General features: G+C 45.7%; 1 protein-coding gene across 1 annotated transcript in view; it reads left to right on the top strand.

Annotated features, from left to right (window-relative positions):
* LOC147703646 (polyserase-2-like) overlaps positions 1–27,098 on the top strand; it is a 1,078,318-nt gene that overhangs the window by 1,029,949 nt on the left and 21,271 nt on the right. The gene's annotated exons all lie outside the window — the stretch shown is intronic.

Below are 27,098 nucleotides of genomic sequence, written 5' to 3'. Positions count from 1 at the left end.
CGGAGCCTGGTCGCCCCGCCGCAGAGAGCCCCGCTCAAGCTTGAGTCGCTCTCCGCTTCAGAGCCGGGCCGCCTGCTCTCCTGTCACCTCGCCTGCTACGGAGCACGCTGTGCGCCTCTCATCTTCTCCCGCCGGAATCTGCACAGAGCGCATCTGATAGCTTTGGACGGTCCGTACGTCGTAAAGTACCCGACTGTCTCGATTTGCCCTCCTGCATACCAAGGCTGTGCCGCACCTCAAGAACGGCCTTCCGCATGGAGGAGCCAAGATGGCGACCTGATCGGACGTGTAGTCCCTCGGCTCCGGAGACCGTCTCCTTCTTCGCGACTATCCTGCCGGCGATCCTGTTTCTAGAAGGCACGACGTGGAAGCCGATGTGCCCAGGCACCCTGCGGTGTAATCCTGAGGCTTGTGACTTTCTGCAAGAGGGAGCGATGTCCGACTGAAGTTTGCGGCCCGCAGCGGACCCGAGTCCGGGGCCTCGAGTGGACGCTGGGGCCGGCTGCCGGGTGATCAACACTGGGCGTCAGACGCGGCTTTGACCCGGTCGGATCATCTTCGACAAACGCGGCCGAATTTGGAACGTGAGCTTCCTTGAATTGCAGGTACTGCGTTGGTTGTGCCTGGTGAACTATTCACGGAGATTGCATGAGTGCAGATATCCACATTGCGACTGCGAACAAAGGCTTGCACACTACCCTGCTGGCGGCGGGAGGCCCCCGATCTTTCTACCCCCCTCGATGACGGGCGGAGCGGCTCGCTTCTGGGGCGCTGCTTACGGCCTCTTTTGGACCTGCTTACAGCCTTTCCTAGAGTTGCACGCCAATACTAGCGGCCTTGCATTACTTGAGGTTTTCTTCAGTGGTGTTTACGAAGTGCACAATGGAGGGCGGATTCGGAGAGACTGTTACATGGAGTTCTGGTGGATGTGTGGTGCGAAGCGATTTGACTGGGGAGGCACATGGAACTGCTCGGGGTTATGGAGAACTATTGGCGGCTATTGTCTCCCTTCACTCCGAAGTGCTACACTCTGCTAAAATCCTGATCGACAAGGTGGACGATCGTGGAGGCTCTAAAATGGCCGCCTCGTTAGACAGTAACGAGATTCTTTGTTCTTTGTCTGACAGCGACAAGATGGCGGCGTTGCGTAGCGGTGCCTGCCCAGCGACCCCAGACCCCGAGATGCCTCTTGCTGCTGCTGTTTATTGCCCTGGCCGAAATGGAAAGTGCGGCCTGCAATTACGGCGAGTGTCCTACTCCAGCACTATATCCCCATCTACCCGGAGATCGCTCCAGGAGGGGCCTGACAATGGGATTTTCATCCTTGGATCAACCTCGCTGTGCACCACTGGTGTGGCGTACTCCTGGCCCAGCTGGTTCTCATTGACTTTGTATGTACGGGACATGGTTGTGTGCTCCAGACGGTGTTCCCCGTTTGGACTAACGTGTACATCTCCCTGGCTTCTCTGGGTTTCCGTGGTCAGCAGTGGTGGTGGAGAAAGAACGGGACAGGGGTGAACGTTTCTTATTATGGTCTACAGATCTCCTGTTGCTGACCTGGGCTTGTGGGTGGTGTGTCGCTGCTCCTGACTGTGCTATGTGTTGATTCTGGTACTCTAATTCATCCTGATTTTACTGTTTCATTTCACTGGGCTTCTCCTTCCGTGTTATTGCTGGATTTGCGGGACGGTGGGGCCGAGGGACGGGTGGTGGGCTCCTCCCCTCCTTTCTTATTTTTGAGAGTTATAGATTAGGATCCTTTTCTTACTCTCTATATTTCGGGACTCCTTTTACTGGGCGACAGGCACATTGCTAGGGGGGGTTGGGCCGTAGCCAGCTGCATTTGTGCAGGGTGGGGGGTGGCTAGGGGGGGGTTTTGGTTTTTTCTTTTAGGTTCTATGGGCCCTCTATTCTTTTTTCTTTTTTCTTTTTCTGGGTTTAGACGTTTTGCATGTGCGATAGGCGGCGAATCTGGCATTTTATTACAGTTCCTATTTGTCAATCCTGCTTCTATGATGCCAGATCTAACTCGTCGTTCTTCGATATCCTGCTTCTGTCTATCCTACAGGAAAAATCTTTAAAATTAGACCTCATTGATCCTGTTACATGTCCTTAGTACCCTTTATGTTGCAACGTACTGTACTTGCTAGCCCTCGGGCTTGTTGCTGTATTGTATGTGGTTTTCGTCAATAAAGGTCTTCCAAAAATTTAAAAAAAAAAAAAAAGAAAGGCCTTCCGTACTGTGGTACCGAAGGTCCGGTGCTGCACCCGTCTGCCCGAGAACGCGACGCCCCACACAGATCCACAGGTACGACCTGGTGTGCTAAGAAGTAGTATGCCACGCAGGCCTGAACGGCACCTCGCCTTGTGAGCTGCATCAGACCCCGCATCGCCACAACCCGTCACACCGTCCCGCTCACCCACCTCGCCCCTCGAGGGGGCTCCGAGCCGGAGAGATCCTTTGGAGAACCGTTGGCCTCGTCCCGAGTCCGCCCTCACCAGAAGCCGCGCCTAGAATGCCTCAGACACTCATCGCAAGGTACACATGAACTCTATCCCGAGTTCGCATCGGATCCAGGGTCCGCAACGTTTGTTTTCCCTGTCATCGTACCTTGCTAACCAAGAACACTTAAGAACAATCGCCTATTTAAATCTGGTGCCCTTCAATCGCTAAACGTTATATGGTCTTGTGATAATTCTGCATATGAAGTATTTTTACAAAAAGTCTACGTATTTTTGATACAATCCTACGACTGGTGTCCATCTGTGGTGGGTCAGTGGGTTTCCTGTATGTGATCCTAAATGCATAACTATCGCCCTGAAGATTAGCCTTGTCTGCTCGCGCCACACTACCTAGAGGGTGAGCAAATGGATATTTCTAAAGGAGTAGTTCTCTTACCCTGACTAGAGGAGAGGGTCCCTGTTTGCCACAGGTGCATACCTGTGCCAACCAGAGACCCCCGATTCTAACAGGAACACAGAAAAAACTCCTCTACCTGCTTCATCCTCTGACCTTCTATCTTCATAGGAGCAAGTAGTCTGGACCTATTTATAAAAAGCTCCTGTTTCCCTCTTTGTTAAAATTGCTGGATTTACTCCATAACTGAAGCTCAAAACTCTAATCATAACCCGTGATGGGTGTACAATGGAGTTCTCAGACCGGGCCCAACTTGATACATTTCTTAATGCCAAGGACCCTCCAGATATGGATACTTCTCAGCAACATCAGAACTAGTTTGCGCCTCTTCCTGGTACCAGCTCACCACAACCAGACACTGCAGTGACTGAATGAGATAAACTAGAAGTTACAATACACTAGGCATCATCAGACAAATATAAACACCAACAACATCATTCCTCCCAGAGGGGTAAAACGAGATCCCTGATTAAACCAATCTATAGGACGCAAGTTCTGAGCTAAGTAAAGGAAATCAATAAGTGCTCCTGCGCTATGCAAAAATAAAGGTGTTTTTATGCGATGAGGCAAGGTGTCAGGCAGAGGAAAAAACAAGGTCACCAGCATTCCAGGTAAGGCAGAGAGGAAAGGAACTACGTGGTAAGAATTAAGTTACCGGCCTCTACACAGATGCACTAGCTCTGTGAGGCAGGTGAAAGGACTAGCGCATCAGCGCGGGCAAACACAGGCACGACAATACAAACCAGCGCTCCAGCGCCGTGGTGCAACGGAAATGCGAGCACTCCAGGGACGCACTAAAAGTCAAGAGCAGGCACCAAGAAGCACTCCAGTGTGGCTGTGCAAGTTATACCAAGCGCTCCAGTGCTGTCTTAGTGGTAACACACTCAAGTGCTCCAGCATGGCAGACAGTACATGCAGGACTCAAGCACTCCAGTGCGGCTGGCAGTAATTACCTGAGGCAGCAGCTGAGGCTATGACCAGCATCAGGCATCGGGGCAGACGATAATCCTAAGCGCCGAACCTGGGGAAACCACAGCTGATAAACGGATTCCCCTGGAAGCCATGGCAGTTCCGGCAGAAGGCTGGACCGCTAATCGGCAGACCCCGGAAGTGAGGAGATCGCATCCCGCATAAGCAGACACACAAACACAGGCAACCAGGTGATACAGAAAGTGTGGCAACAGACGAACCATGACAGTTACACTTTATCATTGCTTGAGAAACCACCACTCCTTCCTCCATTCACAGACTACATGATGGAGGACCATCTGTCACTTTTGCAGTAGGAAATGCAGGCTCTTTTGGTTAAACTAGCTACGGTGAGGGTACCAGTGCCAGAAGTTGGTCATGGTTGTTATTCTTGCTACTTCCCGGTGCCAAAAAAGGAGGGGACCTCCCTCCCATTTCAATGCCTTTCTGTGAAATGACAAGTTCAAGATGCTCGCCCTCGCCCAGGTCGTTTGCCCTCAATCCTGGGGACTGGTTCTTAGCCCTGGACATGAAAAACTCTTATTTCCATGTCTCCATCCTCAGGCCCACAGCTGTTACCTTCACGGTAGGCCACAAGCATTTTCAGTTTGCTGTGCTCTTTTTTTGTCTTACCAGTGACCCGTGTGTCATGAAAGTGATGGTGGTGGTTACAGCTTTCATGGAATATAGCTGGTCTAAAGCCCAAGTTAGAGTTACCCGAGTGGGCATCATTTATTAGCGAACATGAAATATGCCTATTCCAAATAGCATGGGCAATGGAGGAAGTGCATTTCCCTGGTTACTTAAATTATAGCATCCCCGCAGCGAAGGAAGGGAGGGTGACACCATCTGGAGGACTAACTATCTGGCTAAGACAGGACCTGGGGGCAGTAGTAAAAATGATTCCCACTAATCATAGAGATCTTCAGGTCCTAAGAATTAAGTTTCCAAATCTTGTATCAGTTTATGTCTACAATATCTATGCGAGAAGCACGGGTGGTAGAAAATCAGAGGTCCTTGTGCTTTTGGAAAATTTACTGGAAAGTTGTTGTTCTCCTTACAATGCAATTGTTGGGGGGGGATTTTAATGTAAATTTTGAGCCTCTTATGAAGGGAAGCTGGAATGTGTCAGAGGAGGAGGATAGAGAATGGGGGATTCCCAAACTGGATCTGGAACCGGTTACTAAATGGTCTGACATAGTGGTGCAAATGAATTCTATCTGTCTAAACAAAGGCCTAAGAGCAGTAAATGGTAGGACCACTGGCGATAAGGTTGGGGCACTCACATTTAGAAGTGGCATCCGTAAGAGCAGAATAGACTATATTCTGCTCAATCTGGGCCTGTGGAAATACCTTCGGGACATGATGATCAAGGATAGGGTTGAGAGCGACCACAATCCCTTGTCTATGAATCTCACATACTGGGAATCTCGTGATTATCCTGTGGTTGTGATGGCTCCCATACCCTCCCAGGATACTGTGATATCAAACAATTTGCGCCATGTCCAATGGCCCAAAGTCTCCCTTTATAAAGAGAATTTGGACTTTATAAGTAGCAAGCTTGGGCAGGCGAAATTAGACTTACTATTGATATCGGAAGGGGACAATAATAATATCTTGAGATTACAAGAAGGAACTAGGATCCACAAAGTTGTTTTTGGTGAACTTAAAAGTCTCTTTGTTAAGCCCTGTAGGCGGAAAGGTTCCTGCGCACCGGAGGTACCACGTTGGTACTCTGGTGATTGCAGGAAGGCCCGTTCTGAATTGCGAAAAGCGATTAAATCCGAGTCTCTCGAGAACATAAGGGCAGCCAGACTGAAGTATAAAAATGCAGTCCTAAGAGCTAAGCGTACCTGGGACGAGAAAAGGTGGAACGACCTTAAAAACACAGGATCCTGTAAAGACACGCGTAGATTTTGGAATGTTTACAAGTGGGGAGTGGAGGGTAACCCGGATAAGCCACAGAATTGGGTCCCTCAAGAAAAGTGGGTAGAACATTTCCAGCCACAATATGCCAAGGGCCAGTACCTCCAACTAACAGTGGAAGTCCCTCTTGAGCCCCTAAATGAAGATCTTTTTACCCTGAAGGATGTGCAGTGTGCTCTAGATCTAGTGGTTCCTGGTAGAGCGCCAGGTATCGATGGCATACCTGCAAATCTTTTCCTACAAGACCAGAATTCATGGGGTTGTTATATACTCCTACTGGCAAATTTGGTTGCCAGGAGAGCCCCAATACCAAGCTCTTGGAATGGGGCTGAGATTATACCCGTTTTTAAAAAGGGAGACAAGTCGCAGCCGGCCAATTATCGACCAATCAGCCTGATTGATACCTCCCAAAAAATATTCGGCAGGCTGGTTTTAAACAAAATTCTTGATTGGGAATGTAACAACAAGATCTTGTCACACTTGCAGGCAGGGTTCAGAACTTCAATCAGCATGGTCGACCAGGTACTACACTTTGCCATGCTGTACTGGAAGACCGTGCTGATTGGACATGGAAGCTTATATGCTGCTATTATAGATCTAAGAGAGGCATTTGACCTGGTTCCTCGCTCTACTTTATGGAGAGTCCTTAGTGGCATAGGGCTGCCAGGGCCTCTTTTATTCCTGGTAAAAAGACTCCATGAGCAAAATTATGCACAGATTAGGTGGGGGAGTCCTGGGAATGTCACGCCGCAGTTCCCAGTGGAAACTGGCGTCCGCCAGGGCTGTGTCCTGGCGCCAACTCGATTTTCCCTATATATTAACGATGTGGCAAAAATTTTAATTGATTCTAATAATGATGCACCGATTCTTGCTGGTGCAAAAGTCCCTATTTTAATGTTTGCCGACGATTGCCTTTTAGTCTCAAAAACTCCTAGCGGGCTTCAAAATGGCTTAAAACTTTTTGAAGACTTTTGTACCGCTCGGGGTTTAGAAGTAAACGTGCAGAAATCGAAGTTCATGACTTTTAATGCTTCTAAATCTTTTAAGGGCACTGTGAATATGAATCTGCATCCTCTGGAAAGGGTTCAAGCCTTTACTTATCTGGGTGTGTGTATGTACCGTGGAAACAACTAATCGATTTGGCCACCCTAAGACACAGACAGTTAACTGGAGCTTTGTGTCTGGAACATCAGAAGTCCCTTACTAAGCCAATATCCCCGGTATTGGAGGTCTATAATGGTAAAGCAGTTAGCTCCGCCCTGTATGGGGTTGAAATCTGGGGATGTGAAAGTCTCAGGGGGATGACAATCTCTGAAAATTCCTTTTTAAGGAATTTAATCAAATTACCCCAGAGTACCCCCATGAAACCACTATTTTATGATCTATGGTTATCCCCAATAGCGCTCATAGCATCCTTTCATCCAGTCTTATATTGGAGGAGGCTCTGGATCACCCCGGAACTCGAGATCTTTGCAAGAGGCCTGCTTGATATTATTCGCTGTGACATCTTTCATAAGATCAAGTGGTTAGAGCATATTCGGGACCTTTTGTCTAACATGGGTTTGCGGGATCTATGGGAGGACCCTACAAACTCAAGGTTCCCACCTAAGAAGATTCTAAAGACCATGTATTGGCAGTATGTGGACTCTAGGTCCTATAGGACTATTGACCCTGGGTCCTTGACCGGTATGTTCTTGGATATCAAGGATGTGCCGAAACTGGAAGCATTTAGGGATGTTACCTCAAAACCCCTTGACCGTAAATTATATTTTCAACTGAGGATTGGGAGCCTACCGGTAGGGGCATTCACTAGTAGGTGGTCTCCGGGGGCTAAGGCTGTTTGTCCATCATGTTCAGCTCGCCCGGAAACGATAGGGCACATGCTATTCGAATGTCCAGTATATATAGAACCCCGGAGAATGTGGCTTCGCCCAATGTGCAGGTTATTGGGTACCGACCGGGATTGGTGGCAGTTCGAATTATCCATTCCTGTACCGACACAACAGTTTGTATAGCCATGGCAAACTTCTTGGGCTGGGCCTGGGTTATTAGAAGTAGAATGCTCAAAGATTAATATATAACCACTGTACTGAATCTAGAAATTTTTTAACCATGTGTATACTTATTTAATTCCATAGTTTTAATGGATTCAACTGTGTAATGAATTTATGGGTTTTTATATGTAAATATGTATAATTTTAAACTCTATTTTATATGCCTAAACTTCCATTTTGTATGTACTGTTTGCTTTTATGACAATCGTCGAATAAAGCTTGTTTGACTTGGTTACAGCACATCTTCAGTGATCAAGGGTTTCACTCTTTCCCTGACTCAATGACTGGTTGCTGAAAGCGCGTTTTCCCCTGGCAGAAATCAACCAGCCCCATACTCTGGCAAACCTCCTGACATCCTTAGGGCTCACTGTCAATGTTTTTCACCTGACTCCTTTGCAGATACTCCTCTTCATTGGAGCCATTCTGGGCATGGAGCCGTTTTGCACCTGTCCACTGGAGAGGAGAAACATGGACATTTTGGTTATGGTCCTGATGTTCCAACCTGTCTGTAAGACTTCTAGGACTGATGGCCCCTGCTTGTTACTATTGAAATATTGTTACCATTGCAAGGTGGCATATGTGGGATCTTCAATGGGTCCAGAGGTTTTAGTGGGCACACCACCAACGTGATCTTTCCAATCTGGTGCATATTTTAAAGGAGACTGCTAAAGATCTGCAGTGGTGGCGCCGGGACCATGAGTGAATCAGTGGCAGGCCCTTTCTCCTTACCCACCTAGAGCTCACAGTGATGACCAATGCATTGCTTCTGGGTAGGGAGGCCTTCTGGGAAAGGTAGAGGACAGAGGTATCTCATCTCTGGCAAAGGCCTGGCTCAATATCAAACGTCTGGAGCTGAGAGCCATCTGCTTGGTGATGAAAGCCCTCCTACACTCCACCAAAGTAAATTTGGTGCCAGTGCTCACAGGCAACTCCACTGCCATGTGGTACTGCAACAAGAAGGGCAGCCTGGGGTCATGGAACCTGTGTCAAGAGGCTTTGCGTTTCTAGACTTAGCTAGAGGGCAGAGGAATTTTCCTGGTGGACACACCACCTGGTGGATTCCCTGAATGCCAGAGTGGGCGAACTAAGCTGTCAGAGGTTTGCAGATCACAAACCACAGTTACATATGGAGGTGGTGTAGGTTCATTTCCACCAGTGAGGAGAACCCTGGCTCGAGATTTTCACCACTGCAGAGAATGTGCAATGTCAGCACTTTTGCACCTTGGAGTTTCCAAAGTTTGTGTTGTCCCTCACCTCCTCAGGCCTTACTTTGAGTACTGCTAAAAGGTACCTATAGGCTCTTTTGGCCTTCTTACCGTTCCTGGAGCAGCCACTATTATGTAAATCAACTGTTGTGTGCCTTTCTTCAATGTGTTACAACATATGTTTCTCCTTCTCCATTTCCTTTGCCCCAATGTGACTTAAATTTGGTCCTCACATTCCTCTAGTGTGCAAACTTATAGGCAATGTGTAAAGTGTTTATGCAGCACACAAACAGTAATTAAGTGAAAACATAACTCAAGAATTCCCACACCAATTTAGAAAAATAGAGTACATTTATACAATTAGTTCGCACCAAAATTATAAAAATCTAATCAGTAGAACCGAAATTAAAAGTTTAAAATACAAACTAGGGCCTACAAGATCAAAGACCCAACCGTGGACATCAAGTTGCGGGAGACAAACTTGAAAATAAGGCTGAGTTGGATACAAGAAGTGGATTTAGCCCAGTTGGCACTTACCTTCGGACTTGAAAGAAATGTTGTGGAAAATGTCAGAGAAGATAAAGTTCAGCATGGCAAGACTGCTGGCGGTGTCCGAGGAAAAGGTGTCATCGTCAGGGATCTACTGGATGAAGTTGCGGTAAAAACATTTATGTTTGGATTTAGTCTCTTTTTTGGAAGTCCAAAATCTACAGCTGGACAAAGCTGAAGGCTGCAGCTGATGAAGGCTCCACAAGGCCAGATACACCTTCTGCAAAGGATCACTAAACAGGATTTGCTGCTGTGGAGCAGAACATAGTGGGTGATGCCACAAAGTCAGGCTGACTGGCGGTTCACCATGGGTAGATCGAGGAGCAGGTAGGTCTCAGTCTCCTCTAGGTTCTCAGAGCACACTTTATTCAAAACGTTTCTAGGCACCAAGTTTTGGAATTTGACTATTTGGTCACCTTTAGCACCACTTCCAAGGGTCCTGGACTGGAGATGCACCACTTAAAGGGTCAGGACTCACTCAAAGTGGGTCCAGGTGCAAGTTCAATATGGTTGGAGCCTTTTCTGCCCCTGAGGTTCTGATCAGGAGGCCAGCCAACTAGCCTTTGGAGTGCCTTTTGTAGTCTTGAACTCAAGAAAGGGGTTCAAACAGCTGGGCAGGCCTCTGAGGGTTCTGGGCATGCTTCACACAGCAGAGCAGTCTGACCAGGTGCAGCAAAGCAGTCTTCTGAAGTACACAAAAGGCAAAAGTAGCAGGCAGTCCTCTAAGAGTCCCTGCTTACATCGCCCACGAAGAGTTGGGGGGCCTTTATAGAGGACAGGATTCAGGTCAGACCCCTGTTAGCATGGCTAAAGATCTGGAACAACCCTGAGGCAGAACTGACCAGGCAAATCATTATGGATTGCCTTGGCAGAGATAGGGGAAGGGACATTCCATGGCTGAAGTCTCTTAAGGCAGTTTTTGAAATAATTGGCTGTAAGGACCTCTTATCAAACCCGACCAGAGGTGAAAACCGGGATAAGGCTAGTGTGAAGATGTTCATCATCTATAAAACTGCCTCAAGAGAGAAGAAGGAATGGGGCAAACAGTCAGTGAGAGCCTACAGCCTAGTGGGATGTATTACGGTACAACGCGAGGTATTACCACGCGTACCGTTACCACGCAGGTTTTACAACGCAAGTCGTTACAACGACTTGTGTTGGGGGGCGCTGGATAGTGAATAGTTTAATTTACTATTCTAACTCCAGTCCCCGTGGATAGTAGGGAAGGTTTTGGATAGTAAATGAAACTATTCCCTATCCTACAGCGCCCTCCAGCGCAAGTCGTTGTTACGACTTTCGTTGTAAAACCTGCGTGGTAACGGTACCGCGTTGTAAAAGTTCCGTTGTAATGGATGTTCTCCACCTAGTGAGGTCTAACAAAGGAATGGAACCGTACCTTGCCCTCACATATAATGCTCAGGATAGATTTTTAATAACACGTTTTAGCCTGTGGGTTAGGTAACTAAAGCTTCTAGGTGCTGAAGTCTGTGTACACTCTCCTACTGTCCTGGTCCACTGTTGTTTTTCCTTCATCCTGCCGGGTTCGTCCGGAATCCGTAACTTTCTAAAATGTAAGATCCATAGACATTGGTACGCATCCCGCGTGAGAGTTCCCACTCTGCACATGAGTCCCGTGGGCCTCCTGCTCCTTACTTACCTAGTTTGTAGCGTAGTCCCAGCGATCCTCCAGCCTCTGGATCTCCTTGCAGTACTTTCCTTCCTCGCATTCCATTGTTTTGAGTATATGGTTTGTCGTGCCCCTAGGGTGCACGTGTAAATATTCTGCGAACTCGTATTTCCTTTTTAGTATTGTCATGTGCTTAGCCCTCTGACCTCATAAAGAGTTCAGAGGTGTATGTTAGTTAATAAATATCTGTTTATTTTCATAACCACCTTGTGGTGTCCTTTCACTTGGTATTCAAGGGGTTATATGTGGTAAAACAGCTGGCTTCACATGCCATTCAGAGTTTAGCCTAAAGACTGCTTTTGTCCACGCTACTAGGATAGCTGGTCTATAAGGTTGACTTACAACCAATCACCATAAGGGTTGTTTGGACTGATACAAGGTGATCACTAGAACTAGTGAGCATCATATATCAGGCCAACTTCTCACAGTTCAAGTCTCATCTTCAAAAGGTAGCGCATTCCCTACAGCTCCACAAGATAGGTAATCCAAGTTGCTGGACCATCTTGGGAAGAAAATGTTTTCTTCCGCCAGCTTAGGACTGCGGTCGGTGAACACGGCATGTCTCTTGGGCTGGTACCAACATTCTGTGTTGGACATGGCTGCACAAGTGCTGCCACAATGTCCTCGCCCTTGCCGTTGCTGAGGGTCGAGAAGCAGCAAAGTTCACCATCAGGTGGGAAATGGACAACGCTGACTCACTAGGCAGAACGATTTCCACGTCATTAGCACTCAGACCCTACGCCTGGCTAAGAACATCTGGCTTTTTGGGGGATGTCCAATCTACTCTTTCGGACATGCCCTTTGATGGCTCTCGCCTGTTCGGTGACAAGGCAGACAAAACACTCAAGCATTTTAGGGACTCTAAGGCTACGGCCTTATCCTTGGGCCTCGCAGTGTCGTCTCGTCCCTAGCAGTCTGCTTTTTGCCCGTATTCACTCGGAGGTGGTGCAAGGTCTCTTTCGTCAGTGGGGAGAGTCTTGGTTAGATCTATTCGCCACCAAAAAGAACGTGCATTGTCAGCAGTTCTGCCCGTTGGAATTTCCAAGGCGGCCCTCGCTCAGCTGCAGTCTTTGTAGGAGAGTAGGGTCTGCTTCCTATCGTTACCACCACTTTTTGCTGTTATTTACTGGTTTTTCGACTTTAGTATGGCTGTGGTCCTGCTAACCAGGCCCACAGCCTAGCTGTTCTCTCTCTAAATTGATACCATGTACTTTAGATACATACCAGATTGGTTACTGCGTCACCCTTGTGAACCCCTCCCAGGGCATAGGTGCACCTTGGGCCTACTAGGGACTGCAGCATGTATTGTGCCACCCCTGGTTAGCCTTCCAAACTGACACCACAGGTCTGCACTTGCAGCCTGGGGAAGGTAGTGTAATCACCCCTTACTTAGATATAGTATATATATATATATATATATATATATATATATATATATATATATATATATATATATATATATATATATATATATATATATATAGACACATATTAACCTATAAGTCACTCCTATGGCAGGCCTTGACAATCCTGGAGGTAGAGTGCTTAGTTTTGTGTGAGAGGGTGCCCTAGCATGAGCTGAGCCCCTCTGCAGCTTTCGGAACCATCTCCTTATAGCTGTTCTAAGATATAGCCATACCATATACTCTTAAGTGCATTATAATCCTTGTGGTTAATGCTAACTTTGGTTTGGCTTCATCAAAACATGTTGTGTAAGGTGTCAAACACTTTGAAATACTACCCCCCCCCCTCCCCGCCAGTCCTGGCGGCAGGGTTAGCATTCCATCCTTCTAGAGGGAGAAGACATGTAGTTACTGATAAACCCGGTTAAAGTTAAACAGAGCCCCAGCATCACAAAATGGATGTTGCTGCCACAGACTCGAGTCTGCCCTCCTGCTGCTGGACAAAACTCTGGCAGGGGAGGTCTGGACAATAGGTTTCCTGTCCAGGGAGGTGCTGGCACCTCCCCAGACTGGCTTCAGTGCATTGGGGCAGGGTGAGTTGCATTTAGTGAATGCTTTTCAGACACTGCCTGGGGCACACAAGGTGATCCATACATTTCCCAGTTCAAACCGGTTGCTGGGGCGCTCATCCCCAGCTCTGGCGCGAAACTGGACAAAGGGAAAGGGGTGTAACCACCCCCTCCCTGGGTCCACCCATAGGAGGGACCTTAGAGTTAGTCCAACCCCTAAACTTACTATAAGTATAGAACCCCTGTCCCTAGGACTTTAGATTACCCTGTACAAAACTCCGAAACATATATCTTGGACCTTCGACATTCCATATCGACTGGAAGACTGAAGAAATCTCCCTTGTGGTCAAGGAGTGACCACCCTGTTCACACAGGCACCAACTGCATCTTTGCCGATCTGCATTGTTGAGGCTCTCGTCAGATCCCGATGACTTTGCAACACAGGACATAGACTTCTAGACATCTCTGATGCTGACCTGCGCTCCCAGCAAAGCTGAGACTTGTGGCGGACACGAGAGACGTGGCACTGGAACGCCTGGACATCCTGCATTTTGCAACCTGCACCTACTTCCCAAGGTATCCTGAAGTTGTGCGTTGGGGTGCTTGACGCCCCAGCCCTAAGCACCTTTTCCACCGAAGCTCAGAGGCCCACACTCCAAGAGTGCCTTGTGGGCCCGCTTTGTGCATGTCAGCTTTGCGGTTCCTAGTCTGTTGGCTAGTGAGCCCCCAAGTAGACCAGTCCTTGATTTACTTTGCTTTTCTGATTGCTCCAGGTTTGCTCCAACTTCTCTCCAAAGGAGAAGTTCCTCAGACCTTGCTGGTCTGCACCGAAGCCAATCTTGACGTCTTGCATGGATTGCATTTGCCAAGGCTTGTTGGGTCAAATCTGGATACCAACACCGTAGTCAACTAGATCCTTTGTGGGACAGCTTGAATCCAGCTCCTGGTTGTCATTGACACCTCCTGGACTTCGTGGCTGAAGAGGCAAGCTTCACCTTTTCACCTGAAATCACCCGACATTGGCTGGCAGCTTCCCATCGCCATCCTGGTCACTGGCTAGTGACCCAGACTCTGTCCCTTCTGATTTCAGGTTCTTCACATCTCTGATCCACCCTTGGATCCACCCGGACACTTCTCCTCTGGTCGCCTGCAGCACTTCTTCGCAGCTCTCCATTGGAATCGACGACGAAACCCGACATGAAAAGACACCTATGCACCCGGATTCCCTGGGTGAGGTAACACGATTACTCCGGTGCTCCCGTGGGTATTGACTCTCCAAGTATCCTAGTCTAAAAGGGTTCCATCGCAGTTCACCTCCTTGTACCCTTAATCCTTAAAATTGTAACTTGTTCGTTCTCCATAGAAAGTCAATGGTAATCCGCGGCTGTGTTTAGACACTGAACGCGTCTCCCGTGGGCCTCCTACATCCTAACCTTTGGTTGTTCCTAGAAGCCCCAGCAATTTTCCAGGCCCTAAGCCTGCTTTCTATTCCTCATGTTGTTCTTATACCACTATTTTAGTATATGGTTTGTGAGGCCCCTAGGGCAAAACGTATACTGTGCAACTTATCATATGCTAATTAAGGGCAAGATGTAGGTAGGCTTTTACCAGTCGGTAACGGACGAAATCGGCCGTTACGGACCGATAAAAGCCTTTCCCTATGTAGGAGGCTTATTTACCAATTCGCTAAATGTTGATTCTGTATTTACCGAATCGGTATTTACCGATTCGGTAAATACAGAATCAACATTTACCGATTTGGTAAATACCGAATCAACATTTACTGATTCGGAATTTACCGAATCGGTAAATAGGATGTAGGAGGCACTTAAAAGAGTGCTTCTGGACTTTAAGAATTCGTTATTTACCACCAACAATTAGTTGGTGGTAAATAAGGAATTCCTATGTAAATGCATAAATGTGCATTTACACCTGTGCCATAGGGCATGTATGTCTGCCACATGTGCACACCAACACTAATCAGGGGTGCAACAGGGTGTCAAAGTGCCACCCTGCGACCCTTGACTAATTCACAATTTTACCGATTCGGTAATTGACATTCATTCCTATGGGCCTCCAGGCCCATAGGAATCAATGGCAAATACCGAATCGGTAAATACCAATTCAGTAAATACCGAATCTTACCGATTCGGTATTTGTTACCTAATTTTTATCTACATTGCAATTATCGATTCGGAAATACCAAATCGGTAAGATTCGGTATTTCTGAATAGTTAATTGTAAATTACCTACATCTAGCCCTAAGTTCCTTGTATTGTACTTTTACCTCTGACCTCATAAAGAGTCCAGAGGGGTTGTGTTTAGAATAAATGCATATATATTTGATATATACCTTGTGTGGTGTGCTTTCATTTGGTACTCGAGAGATTATAATTGGTAAAACAACTTGCTTAACTCGCCTCTAAAGACTTAGCCTGATGGCTGCTCTCCACAGCTACCACTGGGATAGCTTTCTATAAGGTTGACTTTATAACCTACCATCAATAAGGGTCGTTTGGACTGGTGCAAGGTGCCCACTAGAATAGTGGACATCATATACCAGGCCAACTTCTCACAGTCTTCTATACGCTTTTCCGCCTATACCACTTCTATCCAGAGTGCTGAAGTAGATCAAGCACGACCGGGCCCAAGTCACTCTTGGCGCCAGACTGGGTACGGAGAGTCTGGTATCCCGAGCTCCTTCACATGGCCAGAAACCCTCCAATCAGACTGCCTCTTCGGGAGGATCTTCTGTGGCAGGAGCAGGGGAGGGTCCTCTACCCGAACCTGTACAGCCTCCCCCTCCTTGCATGGAGATTGAGCAGCGGCAGTTGACAGCTTTCGACCTTCCTCCCATAGTCTGTAACGTAATCTTGGCAGCCAGGTGTCCCTCCACTAAAACAGTATACGCCTTTAGGTGGAACAAATTTGTGGCATGGTGTGCAGCAAAGGCTGTAGATCCCCTTTCTGCCCCCTTTTCTTAGGTTCTTCTCTTCCTTCCTTCTTTGGCGCAGCAGGGCTCTGCTCTGGGCACTCTTAAAGGCTATCTTTCAGCCATTTCGACCTTTCTTCGGCTGCCTGATCTGCCTTCTGTTTTCAACTCCCCATTGTAAATCGTTTTTTTAAGGGCATCACTCACCTCTTTCCTTCTGTTCCCTTCATGATGCCCGAGAGGGACTTGAACCTGGTCTTAACCTACCTTACGTGTGCTCCCTTTGAGCCACTACATAATTGTCCTCTCAAGCTCTTAACTTTTAAAACTGCCTTTCTAGTTGCCCTCACCTCTGCCCACAGGGTGAGTGAGCTCTAAGCTCTTTCATCTAAGTCTCCTTTCCTTGCAGTCCATCCGGACAAGGTTGTACTCTGCAGAAGACCTACATTTTTTCCCAAAGTGGTTACCTCTTTCCACATAGGTCAAACTATCACTTTGCACACTTTCTTTCTGCCCTGCATTCGTCCAAGGAGGAGGAGAGACGCCACCATCCGGATCCAAAATGTGCGTTATCATTTTATCTTGATCGCACACAACAATTCCGGGTGGACGATCAGCTCTTCGTGGGCTATGCGGGTGCAAAGAAAGGTTGGGCCATGCAAAAACTAACCATCTCTCGATGGGTCGTTCTTAGCATCAACATTCCTTGGTGAAAAAGGAGCCTCCAGTGAGCCTGCCCGCCCACTCCACCAGGACGATGGCAGCCACTACCGCTTTGGGGTGCGAAGTCCCCCTCAGTGACATCTGTCAGGCCGCCATGTGGGTATCACTGCACACATTCACCAAGCATTACTGCCTGTATAGTCAAGTCAGAAGAGACGATTTCTTTGGCCTTTCGGTTCTCCAGGAGTTTCTGGTGTGAACTTGGTTCGCATACCCAACACCGGGGTTGGTATTGTTGCGTCATCTATTCTAAGGTAAGGAATCTATAACTAACTGTCTCTTTCAGATGAACAAGTTACTTACCTCCGGTAAAGATATATCTGTAAGAGACATATATTAGTTATAGATTCCTTACCATCGTACCCATCCTACCCGTTTTGCGAACTGACTTCTAGAGTAAGGAACTTCCCTTCAGGGCCCTAGATTTGTGCACAAGTTGTCAGTGTCTTGCATGGCTCTGCGCTTCTGGTGTGGAAAGTCGTATACAAAGAACTGACGTCAGCGCGCAGGGGTGGCGTCTAAGTAGATACCCTGATGTCATCTCGGTGACATGACGCCAAAGACAGACGTGGAGTCGACCAATGCCACTCACCGTTGCGCCGGGGTACTGCTAAGATAAAATTTCTTTGGATCTAGTCTGACGCCTGGGGGTAATTCTAAGATAAAGAATCTATAACTAATATATGTCTATTACAGATATAGCGTTGCCAAAGGTAAGTAACTTGTTCTTTATCTCCTTACTTGAGGAGTATCTTAGGGTCTTTTTTCGGTTTTTGGGTCGTCTAATTCATTCTTAACGTCAACGTATATCTCTTGGGCAACCTCCAGCAGTCCTCCAGTGAAGCATTCAGTTGGAGCACGCCTGATACGGGTGACAGACTTCCAAGCCGTCACCTTGCTTGCATTGCCAGAAGGGAGTTAGTCACTCTACCCACCGACGAGGCATCTGATTGGAGTACGCCAGACATGGCGCTGCCGGCGCCAGAAGGGATTTAATTATCACCTCCTCTATGACGAGGATTCCAGTTGGAACCTAATAGGTTTTGTCTCACTATGTGCATGTCCAGCTCCCTCATTGCGACTAGGAATCCCATTAGAAGTAAGGGATACTTAAATTGATCCTCCAAGGCTCCGGAATAGTGGCCATTGGCTGATCAGGCTACTCATTTTGCTTGTGCTCTCCAATTTGTTTCTTCTTTCATTAGTCTTGAAGAGGCCTAAAAAAGCTGATGGCGGAAACGCGTCGACACTCTGTTAAAGAAGTCTCTTGAAGTATAATATCTATGTATTAAGTACCCTGTACACAATATTAAATACCGAAGAAAGGAATTGTTACTTTGCATACGTGTACAGACAAAAGAGACTATCGGTCACTGCGATTGTGCAGAAAAATGCAAGCACAGCTTTTTTTCTAGATGTATTGGAAGAAGAAGAGTTTTTATTTTGTATGGTTCTTTTGTAATGTTTTGTATTGATTATGTATGAATGTTAGATCTGAATGCTTTATAAACAACACTATTCAGTGTTTCATACCTAGTACGAAAACGTGGAGAAGTGTGGCTCACTGGTTAGAGCAGGCAGACCCTGAAGCAGAGGTCAGACCCGGGACCAGGGTTCGATTCCCGACGCGGCAGGGTGTTGAGCTCAAATGTCCACGGACTTGATAATTCTCGCTTCGGTGCCTGACCTAATCATGGGTTCACACTCTGCAACTCTGGGCATTAAGCTTGCTTAATCTCCACAACGGCCCCCCGCGGCGGGATGCCTGGCTTTCACCTTGGGGATGCCCTGTAGGGGCTATCTCACAAGGAAAAACCAGGACGGGTTCCCAAGGCAAGCGCGGAGATACCCCTTCGGGGGTCGATTCTGGCGCTATATAAGAAATGTAATAATAATAATAATAATAGTGGATGTGTTAAATAAACAATGTATGAAATTTTGATTTCGACCAATGATTAATTAAAGTAATTATCTTGATGAAATAATAGTAGCCATTTATTCCCTCACCTCAGTTTGTGTTATTGATGTGCATAATAGTGAAAGGTCTTGAATACGCCATATTTAACATTATATTCCTGTCCTCTCCTTGTGCTGGCGTACTGAGTGCAGCCTAGCGCCAATGCAGGCAACCTTGTGCCATGGTGCCAGGATTGTTTTTGAGCAGAAAGGGACATCTTCCTGCACATAAACAATCCTCTGAGACTTTCTCTTCTTTCTATGTGTGCTGCAGAATGCAACACACGTAGAAATAGGGAAAAATGAAAAGTAAAGATATTTCTTCTTGTTACACCTTCCCTGGAAAAGCACAGCATTTTGATGCATTCCCAGGTCTACCACTGATGGTAAATGTGGAAATGCGCTTTCACACTCACCAGGTTACCATGAGGGGAACGGCTTTTTTCAGGCTCCGCTACGCCGTGAGGGGAACGGCTTTCTAGTTCCATCGCCCTGCCATGAGGGGAACGGCCTACATCTCCGAGCAGCCTCTGCAGGGGATTCACGTCAGACCAGCGCAGGCACCTTCACTCAAAGCGCTCCCGCCCCCACGCAACGCGGGACGCCCTTTCACACTCTCCAGGTTGCTGTGAGGGGAACGGCTGTTTTCAGGCTGCCACGCCGTGAGGGGAACGGCCTACATCTCCCAGCAGCCTCTGCAGGGGAGCCACGTCAGACCAGCGTCGGCACCAGCACTCAAAGCGCTCCCGCCCCCACGCAACACGGGACGCGCGCGAGCGGCGCCAGGCTAAGCCCGGGCAAAGGGCGGGACGTCTGTGGCCGTCAGAGACCGAAGGAGGTCGGACTGGGCCATTCCTCTTAGCTCTGCATCAAGGTGAGTGGCACTAAGCATTATGGGGAGGCGCACAGCACAGCAGTAACAGGTCCAAAGACTACTATTACCATTGAAAGTATGCTGGAAAAAGCTGTTAGTATGGTCTCATCCGAGATCGAACTAACCGAGAGGAGATTTTCCCTGGGCGTACCAGCATCCCAGTCACACTTGTCTGGAGGAGCTGAGTGGGGTAACTCAATTGCCCCTCACCCCTTATCACCTAATATATTAATTACTACTACTAGCCACTCAGACACGCTGCCAGTGGTTCCTGAGATTGATGAGGCTGATGTGGAGCTTTTTGATCGTCAATCATGGCCTCAAGTTAACGTCAGTACTGGGAACCTGGCCCCAACTACTAAAGCAATGGGGGCGAAAAGGAAGAGAGGCACGCTAAAACCCACCAGCAGTAAGAGGAAACAGTCACCTTGCCTAAAAACTCATCCCACACCTTTGAGTTTGTGGCTACAAGGGCCCACTCCTGTGAGTGCGAGTTCTATTGAGGAAACAAATGATATTACCTTGGACCTGACCACAACAGAAGCCGCAGTTAACTCTACCCACACTCAAACTGAACATACAATTGCCCCTATAACCCGTGTAAGGTCGGGTGATATCTCAATTTATACCATAGTGGACTCTGTTTATGAACGCTTAAAAAATCTAGTAGACAAACAATTTAATGCGCTTGTTAAACGTTTGGACAGACTGGAAAATCTGGTTAAGAAATCGGACACTCATAAAAATGCAGCCACTATTGTTGATAAAATTAGGGGGGAACAGTACTTAAAACCAATGGAAATAACTGATCAGGGTACACCACAGCAGATTGGTGATCGTATGCTTCCTATTGTTAATACTGTTAATACTGCCTGTGATATGTGTGGTACCTTTAGGAGCAATCCCCCCCTAAATCTATTCCTAGCATGATGCCTTTGATAAATGCAACATTTGGCAACAATTCCAGCAGTAATAGTTTGCCTTCCAATTTAGCCTCAGCTACCTCTGTGCCGCTGGTTCCCACTCCCACAAGTACAGCAACTGCCCCAAACATGCTTCCTACTTTTAACAAATCTGATAATAGTCCATCTGCAGATGTTCTCCACCTACCCCCTGAAGCTTGCCCCTATGTTGTAATTTTAGCTGGCGTTCCCCCTCTGAAGAAAGACCAATTTGAGTACTGGGAACAATTTAGGAATAAGAGTATTGATTGGCTATCTAAGCATAAGGGCCTAGGGATGGTAAACGCCAGTGAAATTTTAATGGTTCGACGAGTGGGATGGGTGGGTCCGTCTGATAAGAATATCACAGGAGACTGCATAGTTGTGAATTTTAGACGTCCTCCGTTGGTGAAATGGCTATTGCAAGCACAAACTTATCACAATAACTCCCCAACTCTCATACACTCACTATCCTTGGGTTTTTTCTATAAACCTCCTCTGGTCCCATGTAACATTACTATTCCTATACACACTACACAGAATCGGTTCAGTTTTGTCTAGCTTGGACTAACTATTGGATCAGTCATTAACTTTCGCACCTGAGCCTATGGAATTTATAATAGCCTGTCCCGTTGTCATTGAACCCAGACCCCAAGATTCCTATCTAAGCGTGCTTAGTTGGAATATTGCAGGATTAGCATCCAGGCTAAATTCCACGGAGTGGGTTGATCTGGTTAGTAAATATGACATTCTAATGTTCCAGGAGACATGGTGCACAAAGGATCTGTTTATGGAAGGGTTTGTGTGTCATAATAGCATTGTACCCAGTCCCAAAATAGGCCGTCCCTGTGGGGGGTTATCAACATGGATAAACATTTCAGCTGGGGTCAGCACAAAACCCCTGGTGACAAATAATGAGAACTTTCAAGCCATGATCTATTCACGGGGGGCTTCGATATTTTTAATTAACTTTTATAATAATGATTTTACATCACTACCAAATAGGAATTTTATCAATTTGTTTGAGTTTAATGATAAATTAGAATATGAACACATGTATGACAAACTTGATGGAATCTGCCTGGGAGGGGATTTTAACGCACAACTCTTTAGCGGCACTGATAATATCACCATTGCCCCGGTTAGGGCGCCAATATGCAAAAGAGGGGTGGAACTTCATAACCATTTATCCTCACGTAACTTAATTAATGTAATGGAAAGGGCTGGTGTTCACTCAAACAATGGTCCATTGCCTACCTATAGAGTTCATCTACTATAGATTATGTTTTTATATCATCCTCACTGGCAAATCTTTTAGCAAAGGCTGAGGTTTTATGTACTAGTCAAGGTGACCATAACCCAATTTTATTAACCATGAGATTTTTTTCCCAAACCCACTATCAAAAGAGAAATAGGGGCCAAACATTTAGTGGTATCCACTGACAAACTCAGAGTGATCTGAAAGGGCATAGATAACAAAGCTCTATTTGTAAGCATGATAAAATTGTATCCCTCACTCATAGAGACATGATTATCAAGTAGAATTTTTGGCGTAGAGATCATTGAGGCTTTTAGCAGTCTATGTGTTGGCATCAAACATATAATTTCAAGACCAGTCACCAACACTAGCAAAAATCCCAAATGGTTTGATGGCACATGCTCGTGGGTTAATAGAGAACTGCATGTAGCATTAGCGGCTACACCCAGGGATGTAACTCTAGTTAGATCACTAAGAGGCTGCTATAAGAAAGCAACCAAACTACGCTCAGACGAGATATTGAAAGAACGCTGGGATAATCTTGCTAGCGCGGCTTCCCTTAAGGATGTAACTGGATTGTGGAAAGAAGTCAAAGCCATGAGGTCTATGGACCTGAACATTACCCCCATAAACTGTAACATAACGAGTGAATTATGGGAGGAGCACTTTGCCAGAATCTATACAGCGCAGACATTGACCTCTAATTTTAACATCTGGTCGCCAGCCTTAAAGGTCGCCATAACAGTAACTGAAGTTGAGGATGCCATACACCAAAGAATAGGGAATAAAGCCCCAGGTTCGGGTGGGTTACCAATCGACCTTATAAAACATGAACCGGATTTTTGGGCTCCCCTCTTATGTAATGTTTTTAATAACTTGACTAACACAGACATTCCGAGCACTTGGTCGACTAGTATTATTGTGCCCATTTTTAAAAAGGGAGACAGATCCAACCCCAGCTGTTATCGCCCAATATCCTTGATAGATAATACTCTGAAGATCTTGGGCAAGGTTGTCTTCAATAAGATTAGGACTTGGGCTGAAGACAATCAAATATTAGATTGTTGTCAGCTGGGTTTCAGAAGTAATGTTGGAACTGTTGAACAGTGTTTGAATTTAAATCTCATCCTGGGCAAATAAACGATTGCACAAAAAGCACCTATTTATTTGGGTTTTATGGACCTGACCTCAGCTTTTGATTTTGTTGATAGATCGCGTTTGTGGGAGATTCTTTTAAATCATGGGTTGGACGAGGCTTTGGTTTATTTTTTGGCACATTTGCACAGGGATCTGAAGGCACGGGTGAGGACCAGTAATGACGGAGAGTTCTCTGGGGATATCGTCATTGGTAGAGGGGTTAGACAGGGTTGTGTTCTAGCCCCTCTACTTTTTATTCTCTATATAAATGAATTACATAATTCTTTGACTAACTTGACCTGTGACGTCCCCAAAATAAATGGTAAATTACTCCCTGCGCTTTTATAAGCTGATGACGCCGTCCTTATGGGCTGCACCCCTAATGTACTTTGCACTTTTTACGGGGTTTGTGTCTTTTATGGCCGACTTGGAGCTTTGCACTAATTTGAAAAAATCTTACATAATGACCTGTGGCCCGAAAAAACACTGCATTAATTTTATAACATCGGGCAGTGAATCCTTAATTTGCACAAGCACTTTCCCTTACCTGGGCCTAGTTTTTTCAGAATCAGGTTCCTGGCAGGCCCACGTGGCCCACAGTAGAAGAAAATTTTGTAAAGCAGTCAACTCTATTATTAGCCAATGGCAGCCAAAACAAGCAGAGGTGGTGTTACCTTTAACCCAGATATATACATCGCAATGTGTTTCAACGGCCTCTTATGGCGCAGAAGTCTGGGGATACACAAATTGCAGTGGGATTCAAATAGAAGAGAATAGATTCTGCAGAAAAGTCCTCGGGCTGAATTTTCTTCTCCAACTTATATATGTCACAAGGAATTGAACCTGCACTATGTGGAGGATTTTATTAGGTCTCGTCCAGCTATATTTTGGCTAAAAATATGGCAGAACCCCGCTGCAATTTTAACAAGAGAGATAATCATAGATTGTCGTAAATGCGACAAGTGTGGTAGCATACCTTGGCTTGCCGCAGTTAAAAACAGTCTAGCCAGTGTAAAGTTGGAACATATTTTCTCAAGTCCACTCGCACTAGAGGGCATAAGCACAAAATCACTTAGTGGGGCACTGTATGATCTGTATTACAAAGAAAGACAGAACATTGAGTGCCTTAAACCATCGGTTGTTCGGTATATGCTACTTCTGGAGGTAGCTGGCATCCAACATCATATGCCACATAATTATCTCAGGAAAAACATAAATACCTACTCTGTTTCCCGATAGGATTTAACAGCAACCTTGAGCAATCGTGTTGTCCTTGCGGCATTGGTAGCAAACAAACAGTGTTACATTTGCTACTCTTTTGTGAATTCTATGCAAGATATACAAAACAGTATTTAATTCCATATTTTAAGGCTCGGCCATTTCAGATTTTAAATTAGCATATCTTGAAATCTTACAGCTTGGAAGTGACGATCTGATTTTTCGCGTAAGCATGTTCCTACAAGCTGCGGTACGCTCTCGTGTTTCCATGAGTGAATTTTAGTATGCCAAAAACTTTGTAACATTGCTTAGTTAAGTGCATTTATCACCGTTTGATTCTTTATGTTGCCTATTAATACTGCTCGTAACAAAACATTCCTTATGTGGCTGCTAGTATTGGCACATATAGAAATGGGGTTTTAATCTAATCATACTTGCACCTTGATGCTAACTACTGTCCGACTTATCACACGTTACTGCACTTTATCTATAATATACTGCTGATTTTGCACATTGGTCTAAATTTTATATTTGCAGTATGCCGTTAATGCTGCTAGACCTTGTATGTCCGTCCAACTTTTAAACATGATTTTATCTTTTTGTAAATATCGCATTTGTACTGGAAGATAATGTGTACTTATGTGTTTTCCGCTTTTTTTAAATTGTACTGAATTTCTATTATTGGTGTTGATGAACTATGCTTTATGGATATTTTTATCTGAATAAAGATTATTTGATTGATTGATTGATTGATTGAAATGTGGGAATGCACCATAATCCAAAGGTGGATGTGTTGAAACACCCACATTCCACCCACAGAACCCCTCACTGAGGCAGAGTAACGAAACACAGCATCTTGCATTATTCCTGATTTACCAAGCAATTTAGACTCATGTAACCAGCCACATCAGGTTTCTATGGACTTTCCAGTTGAATTAACAACCGTTGTCCCTTTAAAACAACTTTTTTAGTTTCCAAAATGAGTTGTTCCTTCAAGTTAAGGGCGTAACTATGGCTTTCAGCTTCCCCCCAGGGGTGGCGAATCTGTTCATGTCTTTCTTCAAAGACAAATGGATTTTTGACAAGGTCAACCGTTTCAAACATGCCATCAAGATATACAGGTGACGATCTATAGAAAACGTCCTCCTGGTCTGGCAAGGTATCCCTAATCATTCATAAGAGCTCCATTTCTGGTTGAACAATCACACCAAGGACCTCAAATTTACCATCACTTTTGATAAAAGTAAGATACATTTTTTGAATTTGACAATTGAATGGTGCAGTGGTAGGCTGGCAGTACATTATTATACTAAACCAACAGACGGTAATGTACATTTCACAAGTGGCCACCCTAGGTCATTAAAATAACGTTTGCTGTATAGGCAGTTCCTTCGCATCCGGATGAATTGCACCGTTAAACAGGATTACTTAAAAAATTGCAACATCCTCTGCAAGAAATCAATCAACAGAGGTTAGAACAGCCTTGAAGAGAGCATTTTTTACCCGAGTGAAGCACGATTAGTGTCTCAAGACAGACGGTACTATTCCCATAACGTGAATTAACATACAATCCAAAAGCAAACAAAGTCAAAAGTATTATTGACAAAAATTGGAAGATATTTTCTAACTTTGATCTCCCAAAACCGTTGTTTTGCTTTAAGAGAGGAAAGACTTTAAGAGATCGATGGGTTAAATCCTCAAGATCAGATTTGATGATAAAACCAACAGCCTTTCTTAAATGCTTGGTCTAGCACTAGTTAAGGGACAGTACAGATGTCAGAAGAGTGCAGTTCACAAATGACTCCGAAAGTATAACACTAAATGGCATTTGTATTAGACAGACAAAATTCCCCAACTGCAACACAAGAAACGGTGTATACTGTGTTAAATGCCCTTGCGAGAAAGTATATATAGATCAGAACACTCAACCTGTAAAAATGCACATACTTCAGAATCAATCAAGAATCAGATGTCACACACAGGGAGCATTCCTGGTTGAGCATTACCATTCCATGAAATATATAGAAAATTAGTTTGTTTGGTCAGTGGTGTTTGTGGCACAATGATATTCGATGGGAGGTTCCATCTCCACGATTTTGAATAATCAAGAGGCATGGATGATTGTGAAATTACGTACATGCAACTATAGGTCTTAATGACATTGATGAAATGTGAGGTTTGTCGCCATAGATCTTGCCAAATCATTCTCCATTACAAAGTAAACATATTCGTAACATTGGAGAGGTCCTTCTGGTAAGGTACCCCTTTGTTTTCATATATACGCTATGGAATATGTGTTTCAAGTAAACATACTTCACTGTACATTATAGCCTGCTGAGTGTAGAATCATTTAGATTCTGTTCGATGTTATAACTGAAACTTCTTCCCACTAGTTACCCAGTCATAGTCCATTTAGGTTCCATTCATGGTGCCACCGCTTGTAGATGAGGGTGATATTAGTTACCAACATGGCCTGCATGTCACTCCAATATGGCGGCTCCACTTGATGGGTTGATCGACATGTCCCTACATGCTCCGCTTTTTAGGTCTCGCCTATGCGGGGCGCATGCGCTGAATAGGCAAAAAGGCCTTTAGCAATCGCTACGGCTTTTCAGCCAAAAACATGCACGGGTTCCATTGCCTTCAATGGCACGCGTGCACGTTTGGAGATTCACTTGCGGGAGCACGCGGCACCATATGGTAGCAATTATCGCTCCTGGTGCTGCTCGCTCTCGCAAGTGAAAGGCATTTACTTTTTTTATTTACTTTTAGCGCGTGCA

Source organism: Lissotriton vulgaris, chromosome 7 (assembly GCF_964263255.1).
Source record: "Lissotriton vulgaris chromosome 7, aLisVul1.2, whole genome shotgun sequence".
Classification (NCBI taxonomy): Eukaryota; Metazoa; Chordata; class Amphibia; order Caudata; family Salamandridae; genus Lissotriton; species Lissotriton vulgaris.
Note: the sequence above shows the minus strand (reverse complement) of the source record. Positions and strands in the feature narration are given on the sequence as shown.